The sequence below is a fragment of the Podarcis pityusensis genome (assembly GCF_964106645.2).
Source record: "Podarcis pityusensis genome assembly, chromosome: 10".
Classification (NCBI taxonomy): domain Eukaryota; kingdom Metazoa; phylum Chordata; class Lepidosauria; order Squamata; family Lacertidae; genus Podarcis; species Podarcis pityusensis.
Window position 1 is genome coordinate 33620260 of NC_138035.1, and position 25574 is coordinate 33645833.

The window sequence follows — 25574 nt, forward strand, 5'->3', positions numbered from 1 at the left end:
ACATACACCTTGAAATATAGAGATAATCAGAGTGATGTTGAAAAGTTGTAACACAGATGCTAACATTTAGACTCTTAAGGTCCTGGGTTAGGTAATTTCCGTATTTTCCATCTAGAAAATGCCCCCATGTATAAGACGCCCCTATTTGGGGGGACTCAGATTTAAGTAAATGGGGGGGCGTGTATAAGACGCCCCCTAATTTTTGACATTATTTTTTAAGGGAAAAAACCTAGTCTTATATACGGAAAAATACAGTACGCACTGTTCAGCCATTTTAGGGGGAAAGTTTAAATCATGCCAAGCAGTTGTGTGGGGAGTGGGGAGCAGGAGGAGCTGAATCTAGCACTCCCCACTCCACCCTGAACAAATAGGATTTCTATATTTTTTTCTAAATGGCTACATGCATATAGATGCTAGATTGAGCTGGGAAATTGCCCATGTAACTTCCATTTGCAAGAGTGACTTCCCATCCAGCTGGGGATTCACACTGAGAAAATGGTTTCTATGCAGTCATAACTCCTGTTATTTTTTCTTTGGTGATTTAAAAAAAAGATATTAATCTACAGAGAGCTACACATTATATTTGTACTTAAGAAGTGTTTGTTAAGATGGTTTAGATGATTAAAAGCACAATGCATTGCTTCTTTATTCAGAAGTTCACTTGAGCTTATTCCCTTACAGGTATGTTTAGGATTGCAAACTAATAAATCAAACCTTTGCTCACAAAGAAACACAGATATTGAGCTTACTTGGCATAACCAAAAATGGATATAATGCTCAGTAATTATATATATATATATGGACACGGGTGGCGCTGTGGTCTAAACCACTGAGTTTGCCAATCAGAAGGTCAGCGGTTCAAATCCCCACGACGGGGTGAGCTCCTGTTGCTTGGTCCCAGCTCCTGTCAACCTAGCAGGAGCTAGGTTTGAAAGCACACCAAAAAAAGTGCAAGTAGATAAACAGGTACCGCTCCGGCGGGAAGGTAAACAGCATTTCCATGCACTGCTCTGGTTTTGGTGTTCCGTTGCACCAGAAGCGGCTTAGTTATGCTGGCCACATGACCCGGAAAAACTGTCTGCAGGTCAGTAAAACATCATTCAGCGGTCCTGCATAGAATGCTATGGATAAATAGTCAGTGGAAAAGAGGTTCAGAACTAGGTGCTAACTGAAGGAATCAACAAAAGATGGCAGTTTGAAATGACAGAGTGACAGTTGGGACAGTGGTATTAACATTCGAAAGCTTAAGTATATGGATTATTTTTAACTCCATTTGTTATATGGTGATACTAGGTAATTAAAATAATAAGTTTTTTTATCACAAAGAGTAAGAGGTAACATGGTGAGTTTTGGACCAATTTATCTTGGTGTAGTAGCTATGGAGATAATATCAAATTATTCATCCAGCAGGATGTAGTCATAGCTATTTGTCTATTTGTACATTGCTGTTTTAACTGTTGTTTTTATTGTGATGCTATCCACCTGTCTCTAGGACATTTTGTGACAGGCTAGAAATAAATATGCTTAATAAAATAATTAAATATAAATATTAGCCTATAGTAGAAAGAACAGAGTCAATTATAAATGCAAATATTTTAGTTGCTTCAGATTATAGTGGCTTCATGAGGGAAATGCAGTGTTGTAATAGTACCTCAGGATTGTTTCTGTTCAAAGCCTTTTGCCACATATGGAGATCCAGTCATTTTGTACTAGAAAGATGTGATATTTGATGTCAAAATCACATCTTTCTGCAATATTTTTCCATGCTTTAGACAGCATCTCAGTGTAGCATGGGCCAGCTGCCAGCCAATGAGTCAAAATCACTAACAGAAATTTTCCATGTAGAAAACTATTTTGCCAGCCTGATTAATACTGAGGGATGGAGACATGGAGTCAGGGGTATTTGAATGTGGGAGGAACTTAAGGCAAGGGAACTTAAGGCCCAAATTGGGGGAAATGAGTATGGTATTTGAGAAGAGCAGCATTGATTGGTGCAGTGTCTGGAAGGTTTGACGATAGTGAGTGGAACCTCCATTATCAAATTTGATAAATGATGTGCCACAAATCAGGCTCATGTGATTGATAAGGTTAGACTACCTTCCTTATCAGCCCCCTCCCCCCAGCTATAATAAAAACAGAAATTGGGATAGTGGACATCTACCACAGATTTTGTCAGACATAACATTTTGGGGGTTGAATGGAAAGCAGTGCTTTAATTCTGTTATGGGTTTGCAGGAGGCAAGGATCCCCTAAAATTCCTGGGTGCCAGGTTCTCCCCATAGTTTTTTAAATTAGTAAATGTGGAGTTTGAAGTTGCCAGCTCCCTCAGAAGATTGGCTTAAAGAGGTGCCATCAAAGAACAAAGGCAACTGCCCTGCCAAAGGTGAGACATTCAGTATCAGACAAGAAAGGGGGAGGCTACTAGGATTGCAGGGACTGTGATGTGACCACAGGAAAAAGTGCTTTTCACAGGAGGCTTTTGAAATGGAGGTTGCCAGGGTAACAGAGGGGATGCTGGAAGCAGAAGAGGAGGTGGTGTTTTCTGCAAAAGCTGCTGGGAAGAATAAAAGTAGGAAGAACTACATGCACACTGGCTGGGAGAGGCTGCACTGGGAGACTGAGGGCCATTACAGGCTGCTGCTTTGGATGCAAGCTTGCTGAAGCTATGAGTGAAGCAACAAGAGACACTATTAGGATGTAATGTAGTGCACCCCCTCAGGTGTAAATATGTGTAAAATAAACCATAGTTTTTAAAGACACTAGTCTCCACTGTGCCTGGTAAAGTGCCAAGACTTCTGGAATGTTGCTACCACTTGGCAAGGGTATATATATAGAAAGTACAAGATATAGGTAGCTTGATGTAGTTTGAATAAGGTGTGAAATTGCACTAATTGCTTGATCTCTGTCTTGAGCTAGCATGCCCCCCACGTTTGGATCTTGTTATCTTGTTTAGAGATAGAACACCAGGTGTACTGGGTAGCATAGCAATATTACAAGGCCAAAAGTCTGACTTGCTGACTCATCTACCCTCATTTTATCTCAGGAATGTGCATACATGCAGAGATGGGTATAAAAGTCAAGGTTGCATTGCATTCTCTATCTGGGGGCGACAGGGGGAGAGTCTGGGAGCCCCTGTGTTAGGTGTACACAGCAGTGTGAGCTAGCATGGTAAAGTGCTAGTGGATCTCTCTGTATGCTTGTTTCTTTACTTCTAAGACCAGAAGAACAGTATTATAGCAGTTAGTAGATTTGTCTTGTCTCTTGAGACAATAAACACTTTATACTTTAATTTCAGCTCAGTAGGGAAGGAGGTTTTTTGAGTGAGAACTCTGGAGAAAACTGACTACTGGAAATCAGGAAGACTCTGATGTTCTCCTGGAAGACTTTGCTGGAGTTGAGCAAACTCTGCTAGTCACACTGGTTGAAGTGTGGTGAAGTATCAATAGATGGTGGGTTCATGTCTGACAGGTTATGGGCCAACTGACTTTCAGAAATAATAACAGGTTATGGGCCCAGGACACATCTGCAAGAGCCTGAGTAAGCCAGCGAGAGTCTAGAGTGCTCCAGTTGCAGCTTCTCAAGTTCTGTTTGCTGGTCTGGTCTACAAGAAGGTGAGAGCATAGTGACCTGTTGGTGAAGTGTGTTGTGGTATCACTATGGCTCAAGGAATGCACTCTGGTTTGTCACTTGAGAGACTGAATGGTTCAAACTACTCAAACTGGAGTTATAAAATGGAGATATTCCTGAAGAGAGTGGGAATTTGGACTCTTGTTACTGAACCCCCAGATGATGAAGAAGCCTGGGCATGCCAGGATGAGAAGGTTCAGGTAATCATAGCCTTGGGTGTTGAAGACTCACAGATATAAATCATTTGGTTCCTGCCAAGAGCCAAACATATGTGGACTGCCTTGCAGGATGTTTCATCAGCTTGTATATTAGTTTCAGTGGAAACAATGATCTCTAAATTCTGTTGACCCATATCAGCTGTGGGTGAGATAAAACCTTCATAGTCTAAAGTTACCTCCTATGTAGAATTAAACTATTCCTTAGTAATATAACTGTTTTTGTATCTTTATTTTGTATCTTATGATTTATGTGGAAATGGTTCTATTTGGTTGCGTACTTTCTGATGTTTTGTTTATTTTTTATGACTACTACTTTTGTTATGTTTGCAGTTATATAATTTTGTGTATGTTGTAAGCTGCATTGAACATGGTTTTAACTTTGGGAAGGGGGCATACAAATGTAATGATTCATTGATCTTAAAAATTACTCTGCTAATGTCAGTACAGATAAAATGTATAATTATTATCCCCACAAGGTGGGTGTCTGTTGGTGACTTGTGAAAGTCAGTTGGTAGTTCAACCACACCTCAAACAGTGTGTTGTATCAGCAGAGTATGACGAACCCCAGCAGTCTTCAGAGAGTTTTCAGAGTTTCCTGCTCCCAGCAGAACAGTTTCTTCCAGAGTCCCCATTTAAGGGGAAAATTTCTCTCCCACAAAGTTCAAAGTAGCAAAGTGTTTATTGTCTCCAAACATAATACAAAGCTAAACGCTACTATCCACTATAAGAAGTTATTCTGGTCTTTGAGGTAAAGATATATATGTACAGAGATCCACTGACACTATTACCATGCTAGCTAATGCTGCTTTGTAAAACCTACAGTCTCTTCCCCTGACTCTCACAATTCAGAGTCAGACCCTGACAGCAAATAGGACAGGAAAGGGACAAGACCAGGATAGGACAAAGCATAATGAAAGCAATAACCTAGAGACTATTATACCCATCTCTACATGTAAGCATATTTCCTGAACCAATAGGAGTGTATGACTCAGCAAGTCATACACTCAACCTTATCCTAGACCATCCAGACACGGGGGATGTGCTCCTCAATGCATGAGACCAAGTACTGCGTAATTTAGCTCATTGTATAGAGTGAGAGAATCTGTGTTGGAAAGAGAGATTCTTAATCTCTTGTAGCAGAGTCAGCACAATGGTGATTGCTCCACGCACAATAAAACTTGGTTAGATTTATATCTGCCTTTATCCACTTTAAACAAATGTTCCCCACAAAAATACTTAGGCTAGAATAAATCACAGACACTTAGCATAGCTAGTAAGGGAATATTTTACTCACAGAGTTTTCAGAAGTTAGAGGAAACAAGTCTCCATCTGTGGGCAGAAAAAAAATGAATAAGATAAAGGTTCCAAATGTCTTAAGAAAGTAACTTGGTCAAAAAGGATACTGCAAACTTTGGGCTAGCAAAGATGCAGGCTATAAAATCTCATTTTAGAGGGAGAACCAAGCAAACAAATACATTATGAATGACACCTGGCTTTATAACAGTACCCATGAGAAGGATCCAGGAGTTTTATTAGACCTCAATCTAAACAAGAGTTAGCAGTGTGATACAGCAGCTAAAAAGGCTAATGCAATTCTTGGTTGATTCAAGCAGAGGTATATTGACCACATCACACAATGCAATGGTACCAATCTGTTCTGCTTTTGTCAGACCTTACCTAATCATGTCCAGTTCGGAGCACTGCAGTTTAAGATTACTGGAATGTATACAGAGGAGGGTGACAAAGATCATGAAGACCTGGAGACTACATCCTATGAGGAAAGGTTGAAAGAGTTGGGTATATATAGCATAGAGAAGGGTTGATTTAGAGGCAATATACAGGTTGTGACCATTTTGCGCGCATCCAATTGACATGTGACTGCCAACACATGGGTCCTTTTGGACCCAGAAGAGGGTGGAATGGGGGACAGAACAGGTGGAGCAGGTGTAGGGCAGGCTTATGTGCACTCTGCTGACATGCATGGGGGCTAGGAATGGATGCTCTGTGCAAAATTGTTGCCACCTGTAATAGCCATATTTGCACAGTTGAAGAGCTGTTACATAGATTTCTGTTGTTCCAGGGAGTGGGGCCTGAACCATTTGGTTCAAACTACAAGAAACAGAATTTAGGTTAACATTCAGAAGAACTTCTATTTGTCAGTGGGACATAAGTTTTTAAGCAGATGTTGAATGGTAACCACCAGGGATTTCCTGCATCAGTACGGGGTTGGACTAAATGACCTTTTGAGGTATTTTCCTGCAAGCACTCTGATTCTATTAATCAAAACCAGATTTCACAAGACAGTTTCAAGCACTTTGCTCATATGTTACCTCCAGGACACAGGCAGTATTATTATAATGATATTGTAGCTTCTTCATAAAATGACAATGTGACACGAGCTAATTCTTAGTTAAACTTATTTGCTTTTTCTTTGAAAAGTTGTTTATGATTCCAGCAAGTCAATGGACTGAAAGTAATCTTTGTAATGTCTTAATAATACTGTTGCTTCCTTAGGTATGGAGAAACCTGTACATAGTGAAAGCACAGTTAGATTAACACAAAGGAAAGAGGAAAACAACTGGGCTAAATCAGTGATTGATGGTATCTGATAATGCTTCAGGGAAGAAACAGTGAGGAGGAGGAGAATGTATTAACCCATCCCCTGCCTGCTGATACTTCCTGCCAAGTTTCCTTCCTCTGGCTATTTTGAGCCCATTTCCCCCTGACTGAGTTCTGAGACCAGAATAAGCCTAGCTAGGGGGAAGCAGTTGATGTGTTGGTGTGTGTGTGTGTAAATGAGTAGGAGAACTGGTTGGCATGGGAAGGGTTAAACACCTCACCTTCCCACTTTTTTGCTTCTCCCCTATTCTTGTATTCATATTACCTCATCAAACATGGAACACATGTTTCTCAAGGTAATAGGTAGCTCCATCCTTGGATGCTAGGGAAAAAATTCAAAATAGCTGTGGAATATCACACTTCAATTTTGTATTAATTAATGATGTAAAAATTATAGTCTTGAATATGTGGGATATGTGTGTGCGCGCACACATATCTTTCATTTGAGATTCTTATTTTTGTATATTTAAAATAAAGTTTTACCACTGTCTTATGACAATTCGTTTTTTCCAGAGGCAATTTTGACTTTCAGTAGTTGTGGGCAATTGTTAAAACTTGAAACAACAGAGAAGGCATATCCAAGGGTAACACAAGAATATTTGCATAATTTTACTTTTGAAACAAAAAGGAGGCACAGTCTGAGGAAAGATTTTGATTTTGTTAAGAATGGGCTAGACAGAACAAGCATCTTCCCATACCAGTGAATCACATGTATTATTTTACAATATATAAAGGATAGTTTACAAGCAGAAACTTGTCTTTAGAACAGAATATTTACATTATGGCACAAATGAACAATTGAAGAATAAAAATAATAGACCCTTAACTTTCTAGATAATTAACACTAATGTACTTTGCAGTGTTTTTAAAGTTATATTAGTATTTTTATCAAGAAGCGCATGCATCACTCTAAGGTATGTATATTTTGTGTTGTCCATATATTTGTGTCGGTGGAGCTATAAAGATATGCTTCTAATTCTGGTATTGCACACACATTTCTTGTGCATGATGCAATATGACCTTTGTTCTGCACATGGGCATTCTGCCTGCCTCAGTGCTTGGGGGGGGGGATATCACACACTGATGTTTAACCTCATTACTTTGTTTTTATGTGAAGCTATGGGAGCTGTGCAGCCTGTATGTTGTTCACACATGACTATATGTGAAGGTGGGGTTTTCTGTGAAATGTATTTGTGGCAGGCTCTCTCCTTTTGGTGTCTGTACAGCACATTTCTATTGTGAATGCGTGTGAGAGACAAAAGGAAAATGCTCCCCTCCCCCCCACCTTTCCCACATTCACTCTGTGCTCACAGACAAGCTGGCACCCCTCCCCCACACTTTGGTTCCACACCAGCTGCTCTCCCTGAAAACCGATACTTGAGAGGCCTCTTTTCCCCCTAAACCAGTTCTAGCTGGAAGACGGAGAGAAACAAAACCCAGGTTGGATTCTGAGCTGGAGCAGCTCTGGCTGCCCTTCCTGCAGGCAAAAACTCCATCTCCAGGCATAAAGCCTGTCCACAGCTTCCATGCAACCCTGCTGCTACTGGCATTTGCTCTGAGCTCTGGCTCTAGTAGCATATTCTAGCAGGGATTGCAGCTCCTGGATCGTCTGGGAGTGATCCAGTCCAGAGATTCCAGTCAGCTTTGGTGCGGCAGAACCTCAGCCTAAACAACAGTTGATGTCTCATTCCAGCTCAGTCTCAACCAGTCTCAACCGGCTCAAACCGGCCCTGGCCTGCTAGGATGGCTGCTGAGTCTGAGCCGCCTCTTTTCCTCCCATGAATTTTCACTGCCCCACCCATAGAGAAACAACACTGAGGAGAAGCTTATTTCTATTTTTACGTGGGGGATTCGGTGCTGCCCTTGAACTACTTCGAAGCCCACCCCAATAATATGCAGAGATGCAGAATCCCCCACTACTCCTCTGAATAAAGTCATTGTTTTAACCCACACGACCCTTGTGAGCAGGGGATACCCTGACGCCTGTCTTTTTCCCTCCAAAATCTTTCGAGGAATACTTCCCCACAAGCACGAGTGCTTCTCCCCCCAAACTTCCCATAAAGCTGACCATGGTAGAGGATACTGAATCTCCCACCGAGGGAGCGGTTACTGGTGTTTACTGGCCCCTCTCTCCAATGCATGTAATTTTTTGGTCCTTCAATGTTCCTGATAAATGATAGCATGCTATCTCATCTGCAGCGCCCCCACAGCCCACAACACTAGTCACCACAGCCCCCCTTAGTAATAAAAACCTAATTAAAGGATTTCCAGTGTCAGATGATATGGCATGTTTCCAGCAAAATATCCATTCTTACATAAGCAGCCAGATGGGGAAGGCCATAGTGCCCTCTATCCTTGCATAACTTTAGAGGAAAAACCTCTTAGCAGAACATTAAATATTGAGGCGGACTACAGTCTATGCTTTTCTCTGTTAGTATGTTCCTCTCTTGGAGGATGGCAGGAAATGAAAGTGCTTACTATTTCTGCACAAGAAATCCAGCAATGACATCCTCCTGAGAGAAATGTCGCACCTCCTTAAACAAAAAATATCAGCTTTCCCCTCATATTGTTTCAAAGTAACCCAGAGTCCAGGAGGTCATTTACACAAACTATTACCCTGAGATAGCAACCGCTTAATTTCTTTCCATCTCAGATCTCTTTGTATTATCAAAGGGTGTATCAGAGATTGAAGTGGGTTTGAAAGCAAAGGAACAGCTCCTGGGTGTCTCACCTCTCTTGTCCTTGTGAAAGCATGTGCACTCAATACCTGTATAAGTGAGAAGGGGCTGGGTGAAATTTCCCTCCTCTGTTAGCTGATGTCTATGTGTTGTGCTTCTTTAGGGTTGTTACACTGACATTTGAGACAGCAAACCGGGTATGCTGAGGTGAATTTGTTGACTCAGGGAAGCTATGTCAAATTAGCCACGTTTATAACAAAGGGTGGGTGGGTGTGCACATGATCATGTAAATGAGCCCCAAGCTAGAACTGACAGACCCTCAGAGACCAAATAGGGGGGGAAATCGTATTTACCTCTCCACAGATCATCAGGCTGCTTCACCGCCCTTTCAACAATTTATACTCACAGCACCCCTTTGAGGTAGGAAATAGTTACTACATGATTATACTGAGACATTAGGACCTGAGAGATGCTTATAATGTGGTTAATGTGCAACAACACACAGCCTTTTGCATGCATTGCAGATTTCCTATATTAATTACCTGAAGCAGACCTAATCTGTATAGAACCAATCGTAGGTGCACCTGAATTGCTGATGTAAAATTACTTAGATGTAGGAATCTGATTACTCATAAAAAAATAATGCTTGTTTCCACACAGACATAAAGAAAATTTGTGGCAGAACAAGACGCAAAATATAGACCTCCCAAAATCGTAGTTACAACCTCATACCTGCAACACTATCCTCCTCTGGAGAAAATAACAAAATATGTGGGTGTGATTGTATTGTAGCATATAAGGAAAAATATACATCAGAGACCCAAACTGGCTGAATGCCCACATCCGCACTAAACCGAGGAACTGATGTTCTGTATTGTTGTTGTTGGCATCCATCTGTCTCAAGAGGCAATGGAGGTGAAGTCAAACTGCTAGGGTGAAGCCTGGGCAGTGTGTATGAGGTTGCAAAGCTGATAGTAAAGGGTTGCCATACATCTGGAATTTCGCTGTAATGTCTGGGAAAATCTGGACATACGGCAACTCATGTTGGAAGTATAGAATTTGGCTTCAAAAAAGCTCAAAAACTTCTATTTTTTTTGCAAAAAAGGAGGAGGAATTTAGTGTTACTATATCAGCTCTTCAGGAAATCACAAATCACGAAATCACACCATATGTAGCACAGGCAAAAATTCCACTGGGATTGGAAGGGTGGATTTCAGTATATATAGAAAGAGAAAGGGCAGTGAATGCTATGAAATTAGGGTTCAAGAAGAATAAAAGTGCAAGAAAGGGAGTCCTTCCTATTAGGGTGGGAAAAGGGAAGTAGAAGTGGAACCCCATAATAAATGTTTATGGTGTATCAAATCTTACGATTTTTAGAGATGCTTCTCAATTTAAGTTCTGGGGTTTATAACCCTTGCATGTCAAACTCTATTCAGATTTTGTCAGTACAGAACAAGGGATAATATCCTAATTTTACTTTAATCAACCTTGCAGAAAGCATATTAAGATATTTGTATCTGGGTCTCACAGTATTATTTTCACACATTTAGAAAAATAAAACTTAAAATTACAAGTGTGAAGTAATTTCGCTGATGGTGGGAGGTGCCATTAGCGGAAGTGTGCCTCATGTTACGAGTGGTTTCTGGTTACAAACGGACCTCCAAGAATGGATTAAGTTTGTAACTGGAGGTACCACCAGTGGTAACTCAGGTTACAAACACCTCGGGTTACAAACACTTCGGGTTACAGACTCTGCTAACCTGGAAGTAGTACCTCGGGTTAAGAACTTTACCTCAGGATGAGAACAGAAATTGTGCAGTGGAGGCGTGGCAGCAGTGGGAGGCTCCATTCGCTAAAGTTGTACCTCAGGTTAAGAACGGTTTCAGGTTAAGAATGGACCTCCGGAACGAATTAAGTTCGTAACCAGAGGTACCATCAAAGTAATCTATCTTGCATCCATAAGCAACAGAAAAGAGACAACATATTTAGAAATCATAACTGTATATAGCACTTTCAGCATTCAGAGCTATTCACATACATCACCACAACAATTCTTACAATATCCCTTTAAGGCACTATTATTTCCATATTATGCTGAGGTGAGGTGCAGTGGTAAAGGTGAAAGGTAGTAGTTCGCCTAAGGCCCTCTAGTACAGGGAGGTTCAACTATTAATACCAAGTGAGCCAACTCTCTTCTCACGCTGCCCTTCCAAAGCCAGGTAAGTGAGGCACTGGGCTTTGGAAAGGAGGTAAGAGGCTCTGGCAGTGTCCTAGAGCCCTCCCACTTCCTTTCCCAAGTTGGAAAAGCGCTAACTGAGCTTTGGGAAGGAGGTGGGAGGACTCAACGTCTCTGTCCCAAAGCCCAACGCCTTGCAGCACAAGAGCTGGGGGCGGGGAATCAAATGTTGCCGAGAGCCACCCCAAAAGGCACTGAGGGCCGCATGTGGCCCTTGGGCTGTGCGTTGGACCACTCTGCTCTAGTGAGTTTGTGGTTATGATGAAATTTGAACTAGTCACCTCCTAGAGCTCATTCTTTTAGTGGTTACACTATACCAACTCTTTCAGTAAACATTTTGAAATTGACTGTTTTGTGTCTGGCGTTTTCTGCCTGATTTCTCTGAAAAGATCTACAGTGGTACCTCAGGTTACATACGCTTCAGGTTACATACACTTCAGGTTACAGACTCCACTAACCCAGAAATATTGCTTCGGGTTAAGAACTTTGCTTCAGGATGAGAACAGAAATCGGGCTCCAGCAGCACGGCAGCAGCAGGAGGCCCCATTAGCGAAAGTGGTGCTTCAAGTTAAGAACAGTTTCAGGTTAAGAACAGACCTCCGGAACGAATTAAGCACTTAACCCGAGGTACCACTGTATAGGCAGACTACTTATCCTATCACATCCTCCAGTAGCCAATTTGACACACTCTTGGAAATTTTAATTTGTCTCCCTCTGCTGGTCAAAGGTACCCTTTTCTTTTATACACATTCCTAGTTATTTTATGTTGCAAATGTTCAAGGATATAGTGTTTCCATTGCTTCATTGATGATTTTAGCTTTTTGCATATTCTAACACACTTCAACCTTTCATTGTATATGTGTTTTGTCTCTGTGTGAAGCTGTGTATTTAAAAATGAATGGGAAATGATGGATTATCATTCACCTTCAGAATATTTTAATGGAACTTAAAATTAGCCATGTGTCAGAATGTAAGCCAGAGGGAAATTGCTAACTAGAGTGTTACATTTCAGTCATGCATGAAACACTGGAGACATGCCAAACATAGTACAGGGCAAAGGTGAAAGCGCGCACTGCCTTGGGGACTGAAGGAAGTCTAGATTCTGGCAAATAGAGCAAATTTGTCAGCTTCTGAAAACAAAGCTACAGGAAGCTGTGAGGAGCTGGGAAGCATCCAGTTTAGGACAACTCTCATACGTTAAGGATGATAGTGTAAATGTTTTAGGTCATCAAGGTGAGGATTGGGCGTAACTTGGCTATAAGAAAGGAGATCACTGCAATTTAAAGTGATCAAAAAGTTGTAGGAGAAATTGCACATGTTTAAAAGGAATCTGGAGAGGGACACAGTGGCCTGGTATTCACATAACACTAGGCTGTAATTTGCTTAGCTCAACTATGGTTTGTATGAATGTGTGAAACCAACATGGCAGGTTAACCATGGGTCAACTAATGTCAATAAGCCATGGTGTGAAACCATGGTTTGTATTGACTTCTGAGCCATGACTTGTTTTAACTATGGGTTGGTTTTATATCTGAACCCAGTTACCTTGCTTAACCATAATTTGTTTCTCCATCTCTGTCCCAAATGCTCATGAAACTAAAAAGGCATAGGAGAAGAGCTGCTGGAAAACAAGCCAAGCTTGGGAGAAACAAACCATGGTATGCAAGATGAATGGGCAACAAAATACAAGTGTGTACTTTTATTTTGGGACAAAAAGAAATTTACAGTTTGCAGGCATCCTGAGACAAATTCACAGAGCATAAACGAAAGTTCTATTATGGTCTACCATTCATTCCTTTGGTATGGGAGATGCCTGTTTCCAGTGGCAGCAGCAGAAACATCAGTGGCTACTCCTGGCAGCCACCATTTCCCCCTCAGGATGCCGGGACACAGTGTTGTTCTAGGGCAGGGATAGCCAACCTGGTGCCCACCAAAGGTCAATGATTTCCAATGTGCTGCCACTGCTAGCAAAGGTATTGACGAAGAAAAGGTATATATATTGGATCTCAAGGTAAGTTTGAATACTGAAATTAAAAACTAGACAATGAAGGAAACACAAAACAAGTGTGGTGTTTGTGAAGAAAATACATGGTGAATGTGTGACTCTCCTAGTGATGCCAAATGTGAAACGAAGTATTTGTTTAAAGTTATTCATTCATTTATTTAAACAAGTTATATACCACTTAACACTATATTCCCTAAATAGCGTAAATTTACAAAAGATACAATAAAGATAAAATCAGCTAAAATTAACCGATTAATTTATCTTAAGCATTGTCCATATATAGGAGAATAGATTATAGGAGAATAGATTTCTGTATAAAATAGAAACTTCATAAAATTGTAATGTCTCCACCTCCATCGTTCGACCCGGACACTGAGGTCCAGCACCGAGGGCCTTCTGGCGGTTCCCTCACTGCGAGAAGCCAAGTTACAGGGAACCAGGCAGAGGGCCTTCTCGGTAGTGGCGCCCTCCCTGTGGAACGCCCTCCCACCAGATGTCAAAGAGAACAACAACTACCAGACTTTTAGAAGACATCTGAAGGCAGCCCTGTTTAGGGAAGCTTTTAATGTTTGATGTATCATAGTATTTTAATATTCTTTTGGAAGCCGCCCAGAGTGGCTGGGGAAACCCAGCCAGATGGGCGGGGTATAAATAATAAATTATTATTATTATTATTATTATAGTAGGTAAAGGAATGGTAACAATCTGAGACTATATTCTGAGCTTGCCACAATGAGGCATATGTAATTTCTTCTGTTCAGCTAGTTTGCTTTCAGTCAAGCCCACCATCCTTGCATACACCATTTAAAACAGCTGCCTTAGGGGCAGGAGTGTGAGAGAAGCAAGCAAGTTGAACCGCCATGTCTACCAACTGTTGCCGCTCCACAAGCTGGGATGGGACTCATTATTCCCTTTCAGTGGCCACTTCGAACCACTTCTTACAAAGCCAGTTTCAGAAGGTGAAGAAATTAGGCATTTGTAGGGACTGACCATCCCAACAACACTAGGATTTTCATTTTGCATGGAATACCCAAGAAGCAGTATCAGAAAGTTTGCAGACCTTGTTTCTTCCTGCTTGCAGGGGCCCACTATGGACCCCTCGCCTAAAAACCTCATAACTTTTGGAGCTGGCATTGCCCAACTGCTTTGCTAGCAAATTATATGCACCATCATCACTGCCATCTCTACAAAACTGCTGCTACTCCATCAGCTGGAACAGGTCCTGGATCCTTCCATAGCAGACTATTTAAGGACTATACTGTATTTTTCCGTGTATTAGATGAGTTTCTTTGACTAAAAAACCTTGTCCAAAAACTGGGGTTGTCCTATACATGGATAGTGGCGTGGGGGAGGTGTGCGCTCTATGGAGCGTTCCCTGCAGTGGCATGGGGGGGGGGAGCTGCACACCCACCCTCCAGCTGGTTGGCGGCCCGCGCTCTAGGGAGCTTCCTACCCGCAGTGGCATGGGGGGAGCGGCTGCCCACTTTGCCAATGGCCCTGCTGGGATGATGGCGCACGTGTAATTCCCCCTAAAAAAAGTTCAACAACTTTGGGCCATTGCCCCTAATTTTCTTTAAATTTAGTCCCCAAATTAGGGGGCGTCTTATACATGGGGGCGTCTTATACAATGCATACGACAATATGCATTTTATTTAAAAGTGTGGATTTATAGGGTGTGACCTCCCCTTTTAGATGTGTGTTTTTGTTTGTGGTCAAAAATGTGCAAGTTGTATGGGAACTGAACTAGAACTAAGTATGTTTTGAGAAACCTGTGTTTCCGGAGTATGGAAGTAACAGGAGCAAGAAAAAGTGAGTCTAAAGGAATGTATTATTTTAATTTGCCTTTTATTTCCTTGAGCCATCCAAACATAATATTTATAATGACAATGCTTTGGGGTCAGAAGCAGATACTGAAGAAGCTGCTGTAAGGCACTCAGATAGGGCAGCGTATAAACAAAGTAAAAGGCTTCAACAGCAGAATATTCAAGGGCCTTTCCAAAATTTGTAAATACTAGCAATTTTCATACAACATACATAGGTAATTTTTATAAAGTTTTCTCAAGCTAATCTTACTGCAGCATGTTCAAAGGTAGCAGCCTCTCCACACAGCCAATAGCCCTTTTGACGTATGTGTGTATGTCTTCCACCACTTTTGGACTATTTCTTGGGAAGCCTTGTGAACGCGGATGAAATATTTGCTCAATTTACTGGTGGTTGAGAATGTGGTCTTTACTTTTGCTTTGCACCATTTCCCCCCTTTTCTTCCCCCAGCTATTCCAGAATGAGGGAAGGACATAGAGCCCTCACTTTGATTTGGCTTCATTTTGATGACATGTACTCAGTCAAGTGTGGTTAGGGGATTGCATCTTCAGATCCAGGGCAAGAAACACTGGTTTAATTTAGCTTCAAAACTTTCTAGTTCTGCTGGAACTTGCTTATTTTAGTTATTCTTTTATATTCTGAAAATGGTGCAAGGATTCATTTAACTCCCACAGGCCACTTAACAAACAACATTCCTTTAAAGATAAAGGGGTGAGTGAAACAAAGATGACTTTTAATTTTAGCTATTTAACTGTTTATAAGCTAGCTATCCTGTATTCCCATAAAATGCTGGAGATAGCTTGCAAAATATTCAGAAACAGAAATATATTGTAAAATATATCACATCAAAAAACCAAGATATCCCAGCAACAGAAAACAACAAAATTTTAATCAAAGCTCAGTGGGTAACCTTGGTCCAGTGATGAATTCTCAGCCTAACTTTCTTCACAGGGCTGATAAAATGGTGCTGGTGGGGAATCATATAATCTGCCTGGAGCAAAGTGAAGGGAAGATGGGATATACATGAAATTAAGAACTAAATGGCAGCAATAAAACACGCTGAAATGCTGAGCCTGGGTGTACAGAAATGTCTTTGCCTGGCATGAAGTATATGAATGCGTACTGCTACCATAGGTGTCAACTTTTCCCTTTTTAAAAGGGAAATTCCCTTACAGTGGTACCTCGGGTGAAGTACTTAATTCGTTCTGGAAGTCTGTACTTAACCTGAAACTGTTCTTAACCTGAAGCACCACTTTAGCTAATGGGGCCTCCTGCTGCCGCCGTGCCGCCGGAGCATGATTTCTGTTCTCATCCTGAAGCAAAGTTCTTAACCTGAAGCACTATTTCTGGGTTAGCGGAGTCTGTAACCTGAAGCATATGTAACCTGAAGCGTATGTAACCTGAGGTACCACTGTATTCCAAATAGGATTCCTCGCAAGAAAAGGGAAAAGTTGACAGCTATGACTACTACAGAAAGGCTTGTTCTAGCCTTCACCAACCTGGTTTCCTTAAAATGCTTTGGATGGCGACTCCCATCATGCCTGAACATTGGTCTTGCTGGCTGAGACTGATGGAGCCCAAAATATCTGGAGAGCACCAGGTTGGGGAAGTCTGCCCAGCACAATAGATCTCAGTAAGTGGGGGGACCCAGAGAAAGGCTTCACCAGAAGGTTTTAAGATATGGGCAGATCCTTAATTTTAGGTCCTTTATCATTTTATTTCCGCTATTAAATGAGCTCAGTTAACCTCCAGGTGCCTTCCTATGTGCAGATGGCATGATATTCCTTTCTTTTTCTTCAGTAGTGTAGAAAAGACTGTAATACACCAAAGGCAATCACTATAAATTACGTTTTCTATCATTTGAAAACTAAAGTGGTAGCTTCTAGTCAGAGGCCAGGTAGCACAAATGGTAAATTGATTCTCGTGCAATTGAACAGGTCAAGTTTTTTGATATCTATGTGTTTTCCAGTTCAGATGGCTGGAGGAAACATCTGCTGGAACATATTAAATTTAAGTTCAAATGGTCTGTTGCTAGGACACAGGCATTCTAGAAAACAAATAGGGGGAAACAAGTTTCCTGTGTTTAAAAAAATCCTAAAATTGAAATTTTAGTAACAGATCCTTTTTAGAACTGATATTTTGGTTTTTGGCAGTACATGGAATACCTCCTTTTGTGTGCTAAATGGTGCTGCTACCTGTACTTATGATTTATTTACATGCATTTAATTATTTGGTCAACTTTATGAGCATGACAACTGATTAATGCCCTAAAATTTACTTCCTGCAGGTTATATGCTACTCGGTTTGGTCTGCCCACTTCAATTCTGACATTGGTTTGGATATCTCAATTGTATAAACTCTCTTTGGACTTCTAACTAGTGGCAGCAAAAACAGAATATTAAAACAGATTTTAAAGAGAACAGAAATGTTTAAGTTTAAGCATAGACTTTAGTATTTATAGATGAATATAAATATTATTTCTTTGCATAGCCAAAACCATTGCAAAAAACAAGATACCTAAAACAAAATAGATACATCTTCCAAATGTTTTCATTAATATTAAAACTAATCTCCCATGCAGATAGTATATGACCCCAAAAGAAGTTAAGAGTAGAAAAGAAACTGAATTGCCCATCAGCAAATAATTTGTATATTATTTTATTTAAGAGACTTATTCTCCCTTTTTTGTAGTAACTTCTCAGTTTAACCAGTATGGTTAATTCACCCTCCGCCAGTACATCCCCTCCAGGCCTTACTTACTGCTGCTGAAATCAACTCCACATTCCTTTGCATTTTTCCAAAACAACATCTTGGATCTTGGATCCATCTCTTTCCTTTCCCTATTATTTATAAGCAGTGCTCCCCCCCCCCAATGTTTAGGGGTACTCTCATTTTTACTCAAGAAAAACACCATTTTATAGTTCAAATCGGGGAAAATAAATACATTAAATGGACAAAAGTACAAAGATTCACAAAATGTTTAGGGATATGTGTCCCCCTACATCCCCCCAGAAAAAGCACTGTTTATAAGTAAGTAAGTAAGTAAGTAAGTAAGTAAGTAAGTAAGTATACTGCCCTATACCCACAGGTCTCAGACCTGTGCTGGTGCTTAGAAGTTATTCTGATTCCTAAGTTTTGCAAAAAAAAAAAAAAAAAAAAAAGGCACTCCTAACTAAAGTACTTCATAAACACTGAGCATTAAAACTTTATACAAATGATAGAATCATAAAATTGTAGAGTTGGAAGGGACTCTGAGGGTCATCTATTTCAGCCCCCTGCAATGCAAGGAATCTCAACTAAAGCATCAATGACACATGGCCATCCAACAACTGCTTAAAAACTTCCAATAAATGAAAGTCCCACCTCCTGAGGGAGTAAATAATAATAATAATAATAATAATAATAATAATAATAATAGATTGGGACACTATACTTCTGTTGATGCAGCCTAGAAAAGCATTAGCTTTTTTGCCTTTCTGCTGCATCACCTTCTTGACTCGTGTTAAGGTTGTGGTCCACAAAGACCCCTTGATTCTTTTCACATGTGCTACTAGTAAGTCAGATGTCCCCCAACTTATATTTGTGCAGATGGTTCTTCCTGCCTAGGTACAGAACCTTAAACTTGTCCCTCTTGAAATTCATTTTGTTAGTTTGGGACTAGTTCTCTGATCTGTTAAGGTCATCTTGAATGCTAGTTCAATCTTTAGTGGCATTGGCTACCCCTCCCAGTTTGGTGTCATCTGCACATTTGATGAGCATCCCCTCAATTCCTTCATCCAAGTCGTTTATAAAGACATTGAACAACAACGGGCACAGAAGAGAACACTGTGGCACTCCACTTATCACTTTATATACTACAGGATGGTTTAATTGCCCTCCCCACCACTGCATGGTAACATGCACAAATAAATTTAGCAAACTCAAGGGCATTTTTGTTGTGACCAAACTGAAAACTGAAAGATGAAAGAATTTTCAGTGCATGCCCGTCTGTCAAACACTTTTGTGCCAATGCTGCCATCTGCTGGGCGTATGTTGGTAATGCCGTTTCACAAACATTTTAAGAGGAGAAAAACGTTTTTTAAAGATAAAGCAAAAATAATAGAAAAATAGAATACAAGAAGTGACTAATAGGCAACGAATCATTCATACTGCAGGGAGGATCAACATGAAGCAACAGAATGCTGAGAACTATGCATGCTTCCACTGGGCAACTCTAGGACTGGAGCACTCACGCAGTGCTGCTAGTTTCGAAGAAAAACAGAAGGCCTCCTTCCTCCTTGCCCCAGCCATGCAGCCCTACTGTTATAAACAATATTTCCTTGCTATGCACTTTGACATGCAAAGCTAGCACTAGAGCAATTACTCCAGCCCATTTTAAAAAGTTGTGATTGAATGCTGCATTGGTTCTTGTCTTTTTGGCTCTTTCCCCACTCCCGGTTTCATGAGGCCAGGATATTATGCTACCAGGAGTCATTTAGATCTTGTGGGAGTGTTGTGAAAAGTGCAAATAATGGCATTTGGGATACATTTTACTCAACTTTGTTGATTGCAGAATAAACATCTAGGCCAGAAAACGGCCTGGTAGATTATGGTTAAACATTTATTAACAATAAGAGCAGTTTGACAGTGGAACAAGTTACCTGAGGGTGGGGGCCACCTCTCACTGGAGGTCTTCAAGCAAAGATGGGAGAACCAACTTGGGGATTGCAGTGGGGTGGGCAGTCTACTGTATAGTTCCATGTACCAAGTTGAGCTTGGATCCACAAGCTTGCAGTCGTGGTGACGGTTTGTTCATATCAGCCAGATCCATCCTGGGTAAGCTTATTATGTCTCAAGCAGGAGAACAGAAAGGTTAATGCTTTAGAGTTCCTCCAACTTTGGAAGCATTTCTATTTGTTTTTCAATGGCTGCAAGGTGTTCCTGAAGAAAAAGGGCAACTGTAAGTGAAGAAGGAATGGCGAATGGTGAAATCAGCGAATCATAGAATTGTAAAGTTGGAAGGGATCACAGGGATGGCAATAAAGCAGGTGTTTGACATTTCTGTAATTCTTTTTATGAACATTCTGGGCACACAGAGTCTTTGCTGGAACAGTGCCACTTCTGAGATGGGAAGTATGTACTTACTTATTTTTTGCTTCAGCAATACTACAAAGAAAGTTGTGGCGGCAATATTGATTTAAGTAGGGAGAATCATTGGCTCCTTGGATTGCTTTGGTAAACTTTGAGGAGTAAAAGGTGTTTTCTCTCTCCCATGTTCTCTCTTCCACACACCAATACTCAGTGCTTTTTTTCCCCTTAAAAAAATGTTTAAGGGTACTCTAATTTTCCTACTCATTTTGAAATACTGCACCTCAATGAGGTCAAACTTAGATTCACAAAGTGTTTAGGGGTATGCGTCCCCCCCGAAAAAAGCACTGCCAATAATTAACACTTTGTAATTGCTAATTTATTTATATGACTGTATATTTAAAGTTGCCCATTGTCAAACTGGCTCCAGCATCCTTAATTGATGAATACAGGAGAATATTGCACTTTGACATAATACTACCTCAAATTTGACAGACTTTGATTTTTCAGTCTGGAATCTCTCTCTCTCTCTCTCTTTTTATGGGGCCAGATGCTGCCATGGTCCAAAAATGACAGGGTTCATACCAAGGGACTAACAGTAGGTCAAGAGGCTCAGATGCAGGTACACAGCCCAAATGAGAGAGGGATCTTCTTCCAAATAAGCAATAGAAGATTGCTTCTATAGGAGACCCCAAAAATGTGTGCAGAAAAGGCCAAGCTGGAGGCATGATTGAAGGCATCAACAGAGGATTAGGGGTTTAGAAGCAGACATGTAGTTAGAATCAGCCAGGGGTCAAGGTCCAAGGCAGCTCTCAGGGAAGATGAGGAGAAATAAACCAGAGAAGAAGGTTGGGGCTTTAGAGTTCTTGCTGTACAAGGATAGGTCCCTTGCTCAGGCAAGATGATGATGTAGCCTAGATGTCACCCCTAAACCACAAATCTCAGCCTGCCATGCTTGCAACAGCACTTGAGCACTCGTGGACCAGGAGGTAGGCACCAGAGAATTGAGCAGCTTGGAGCTCTGCCCTGAAACATGGGCTTTGGTGAGGGGGTTTCATATCTCTTATGGGAGTGGGTTTCCTTCCATCTGCTGTGTTTGGTGGGTGTGCACAAAACTGTCTCCCTGTCTCCCCAGTTTGTCTTTTCTGCAGGTTCTTCTCCTAATTAACCCTACAGGGATTTCTCTGGCTGGGTGGCAACAAGCATAGGGTCCTCTCCAAAGGGTGGGGATATCTGCCCCATCATAACTCTTCTAGTTGGTACACCTGTAGGTTAAGATTCCACTGTTAAAGGTAAAGGGACCCCTGACCACTAGGTCCAGTCGTGGCCGACTCTGGGGTTGCGGCACTCATCTCGCTTTATTGGCCAAGGGAGCCGGCATACAGCTTCCGGGTCATGTGGCCAGCATGACTAAGCTGCTTCTGGCAAACCAGAGCAGTGCACGGAAACGCCGTTTACCTTCCCGCCAGAGCGGTACCTATTTATCTACTTGCACTTTGATGTGCTTTCAAACTGCTAGGTTGGCAGGAGCAGGGACTGAGCAATGGGAGCTCACCCCGTCACGGGGATTCGAACCGCCAACCTTCTGATTGGCAAGTCCTAAGCTCTGTGGTTTAACCCATAGCGCCACCCGCGTCCCTTAAACAGGAGATTAACAAAAAATTGATTATTATTATTACTCTTTGTCCTTCAGCAGCAGGCCCCAGGGTACAACAATTTAAAATTCAGAACTAAAGCAGTTAAAACAAATTACTCTCACAGGAAAAGGGTGGGTCCTGAAAACACACGTTTCAGGCCTCAGAGGCCAGCGTATGCAATTTATGTTAGCATCTGATCCTTGTTAATGCAGAGGAGAAAGCCGAGGGGGGCATTTGTAATGCACATAAACACTGAGAACAAAGAGGATAGTTCAGTCCATAGAGCAAGAGGCTCTTAAACTTAGGGTCATGGGTTCGAGTCCCATGTTGGACAAAAAGATTCCTGCGTCTCAGGGGGTTGGACTAGATGACCCTTGTGGTCCTGTCCGACTGTACAGTTCTGTGATTGTGGTAAACGTAGGCTTCACCTTTTCATCACAAACCCGACTGCAGCAAGATTTACTTTCAGCCTCCATGTATAAAAATACCTTTGATCCAGCAATAGTAGCAGAACTCCAATAAATAAAACTGCATCCAGACACTTGCTTAGTTCATCTCCTGAAAAGTTGGACTCCATTGCTCTTGTATTTTAAATAATGCACCAAGGCCAACCAGCAAACCCTCTTATTGTACTAAGCACAATGTAACTGTATAGTTCAATAGCTCTAGGTATGGTGCTGGGAAATGCTGTGGTATCATGGAGTAGTGAGAAGTGTGGGGCAGTATTGGGGTGGAGAGGGCTGTTTCTGGCATGAGAAAAGAGGGAGGGAGAGAAGAAAGAATTCCTTCCCCCTTGCTGTCCTTGCCTCTTGACATGCCAAGACAAAGCAGGCAGTGACGGCTTTGCTGCTCTGTAATTTTATGAACAACGGGGAGTTGGCGGCAGTGTTTCCCTTTTTGTATCTCTATGAAAGTGTTCTTAAAATGCGGATTATCCTCCCACCCATCAGCTTATCCTTGCTTCAACCTCAAGGCTTGTGAAGCCACGCTGTGGAGTCAGATCCCTCTGTTGCCTCCATGACAGTGAGCCCCCCTGGCTCAGAATGCAGCAGGGGTGAAGGGGGAGGAAGGCTGAGCAAAGGAGGTGCTTGGCGAGAATGGGGACCCCTATCAGGCTACGCCAACAGAGGGAGGAATTCAATTTGAGCAAGTTTATTTTCAGCACAGCCACATCCCTTTGGAAGAGTTGAGGAATGGCCCCGTTGGATCGAGATGCATCACTTGACACCTGCCAAGGATGGAGCCCATGTCCCTGTGCCAAGGGCTGTCCCTGTATAGGAGGGCGAAGCTGCCCGCAGGCTCAGCTGCGCTTCTTTTGTGACTGAGTGAAATTTGTTCAGTGGGAGGACTCCATGCAGTTCTTTTCTCATGTGGGATTCAGATTGCAAAATGAGCGAGAAAATGCTGGTTTAATCCATCACGATTACCTGCGAGCCCTATGCTGGGCACTGGAAGGGCTTGTTCTGAAGTCTTTCATTAGCTAATATATAATTTGGGCTGAGTGACTGCCATGGCATTAAGTTACAAGCTCTGCTAAGTATATTAAAAGTTGCGAGTTTGTGTAACGCAGGCCCAGTTCAGAACACAGTTGTGCTGCCTTAAACGACTTCAGATCATGATTCAGAGTCAAGCCTGTTTGGTCCATGTTCTCAATGGCAGAACGATGAATAATTCCAGTGTGTGTAAAGTGAATACAAGTATATTTTTGCTGTCAGTCTGAACTCAGCAAATGAACTTGCAAGTGAAGCTCAATCAATGGAATTGCCCAACTAATTTATTTGGTTTGGCAATGCTCATTCATAAAGAAAGATCCATGTCGATTAGGTAGTTTTGGCAAGAGGAATTGTAAACTGCTATGTTGGGGTTAATGCTTTTTAGATTTCTTCAAAAACGCCTTTCTATAGAGAACTGTGCTCTCATACCCAAAGCAGAAATTTGTCACCATGGCAACTCAACAGACTTTGTGGGTGCTCTGTGGCTGCTGCCTGTAGAATTATCCTTGAAATGCTGTTTATTTTTTAAAATTCTGACAGGCTCGAGACCTGTGGGCAATGTGTTTTATAAGGAGATCTGAGGAGGGGCTAAGAAATGAACCTCTCTTTTCTTCCAGGTGTTTTATGAGGCTTGGGGCAAGATCGTTAGCCAAATCTCATTCCCTATCTTGATGTATCTTTTATGGAGTCCCTCTCCAAACTTGAGCAAGACTGTAATTTCCTCTCTAAATCTATCGATACCACTTTTTGACCCTCCTTTGCAACTTTCATTGTAGGCGAACAGAAAATATTTCAGAAATTGAAAAGAGTGCTGCCCACATTGCCTGAAGCCACGAAACAACACAAGAAAAGTTTTTGCTATGCGAATGTTATTGTATATTAAATGATTACTTTTCCCCTCTGGGCTTTTATATAGCTTGCATGCTTAATGATCCTGATTGCTGGTAGTTGCTAGCAACAGAGAACATCCCACCAACTGGGGCCAAAGGAAAAAGGCAGATTTAAATGTAGCCAGCATAAGAAAAAGAAGTAGGCAGCTGCCTGGCACAATGGAACTGCGAGGTGGGGGGGGGGGGTGTTGCTTGAGGGAACTACCGCTGACTGAGGTACTTGCCTTCACATCCTTTTCTCGGTGTACATTTGCAAACAAACACATTATTTGTAAATAAACAAAACGAAAGTCTCCAGTAAACACATTTCAGAAGAAAACTCGACACTGTAAAAAAGCTCAAAACAAATTACACGTGAAAGTAGCCTGTGTGTATGTTTAAAATCCACCCCACTTATGCATAGAATGTGGGATGGGAAAGTCTGTTCTTAAAAGCAAATAGGGAATGTGGGTGAGGAGTGCTGAATTCTCCCCCTGCTTACCTGTTCACAGCTTTTATCTGAGCCAGGCTTCCTACCAGTGATGGAGCCTGGCTGAGAGAAAAGGGAAGTTAGGGGCAACCAGGGACAGCGAGCCACATGGAAGGAAGAATATAATGTCTCTACCTATTCTACCTTTCTTGCTCTTGAAATTGGACCTCCCACTTTCTGTAAGAGTGGGTGATCTGGGTTTAAATACAGAAATGTGCTGCTATCATGTGTAACTACTGGAGGTTGGTTTCATAGGGGGAATGGGGCACTGCCCCACCAACTACAATCTGTCCTCAGCTAGCACCCTCTTTCTTGCTTACTTACCTAACAACCAGCTGAAGGGATGACACTGGCTGCCAACTTCCTTGGTCTCAGTTTTGCTATTGCAGGGCCAGCCCAATACCTTTTGTGTCCTGAACCCCTGGCCTACCTGGTAGCAAGCCAGTATGTCAAGTCCAATGCTCAAAGTCTAGGGGTCAAACCACACAAGCAAAGTCCAAAGGACGGGAAACACAGTATAGGGCCAAGCCAAGTAGTCAAGTCTGAAGTCCCGCAGTCTGGACACAGTCACAGTCAGGACACAGTCCAGTCCCATAGAGGTCCAGGAGCATCCAAGCCAAGGTCCACCAACATGAGCAGTTGAGCAGACACATCATAGCAGCTCTGCTTCCCTTTTGTACTTTGCCTGCTGATTGCAGCATCTGGGCTTGATGAGGCAGGTGACCCTCACTTGTTCCCATCCTACTCCAGCTGAGGAATCACACACCTCTTCCCAGAGCTAGCGAGCTCTACCTAGCCAGCTAGGGAGCTGGGC

At 41.9% G+C, this 25574-nt stretch overlaps 2 long non-coding RNA genes across 2 annotated transcripts; one reads left to right on the forward strand and one right to left on the reverse strand.

The window, feature by feature from the left end:
- Positions 1-612: 612 nt before the first annotated feature.
- LOC308457459 lies at positions 613-5236 on the reverse strand. The gene is made up of 2 exons (XR_013976920.1): positions 5140-5236; positions 613-1121 (listed from the first exon to the last, which is right to left on the reverse strand). It is a non-coding gene; the product is annotated as an uncharacterized lncRNA (long non-coding RNA).
- A 308-nt stretch (positions 5237-5544) lies between these two features.
- Positions 5545-24296, forward strand: LOC308457465. The gene is made up of 2 exons (XR_013976928.1): positions 5545-5637; positions 24178-24296. It is a non-coding gene; the product is annotated as an uncharacterized lncRNA (long non-coding RNA).
- The last annotated feature ends 1278 nt before the right edge of the window (positions 24297-25574 follow it).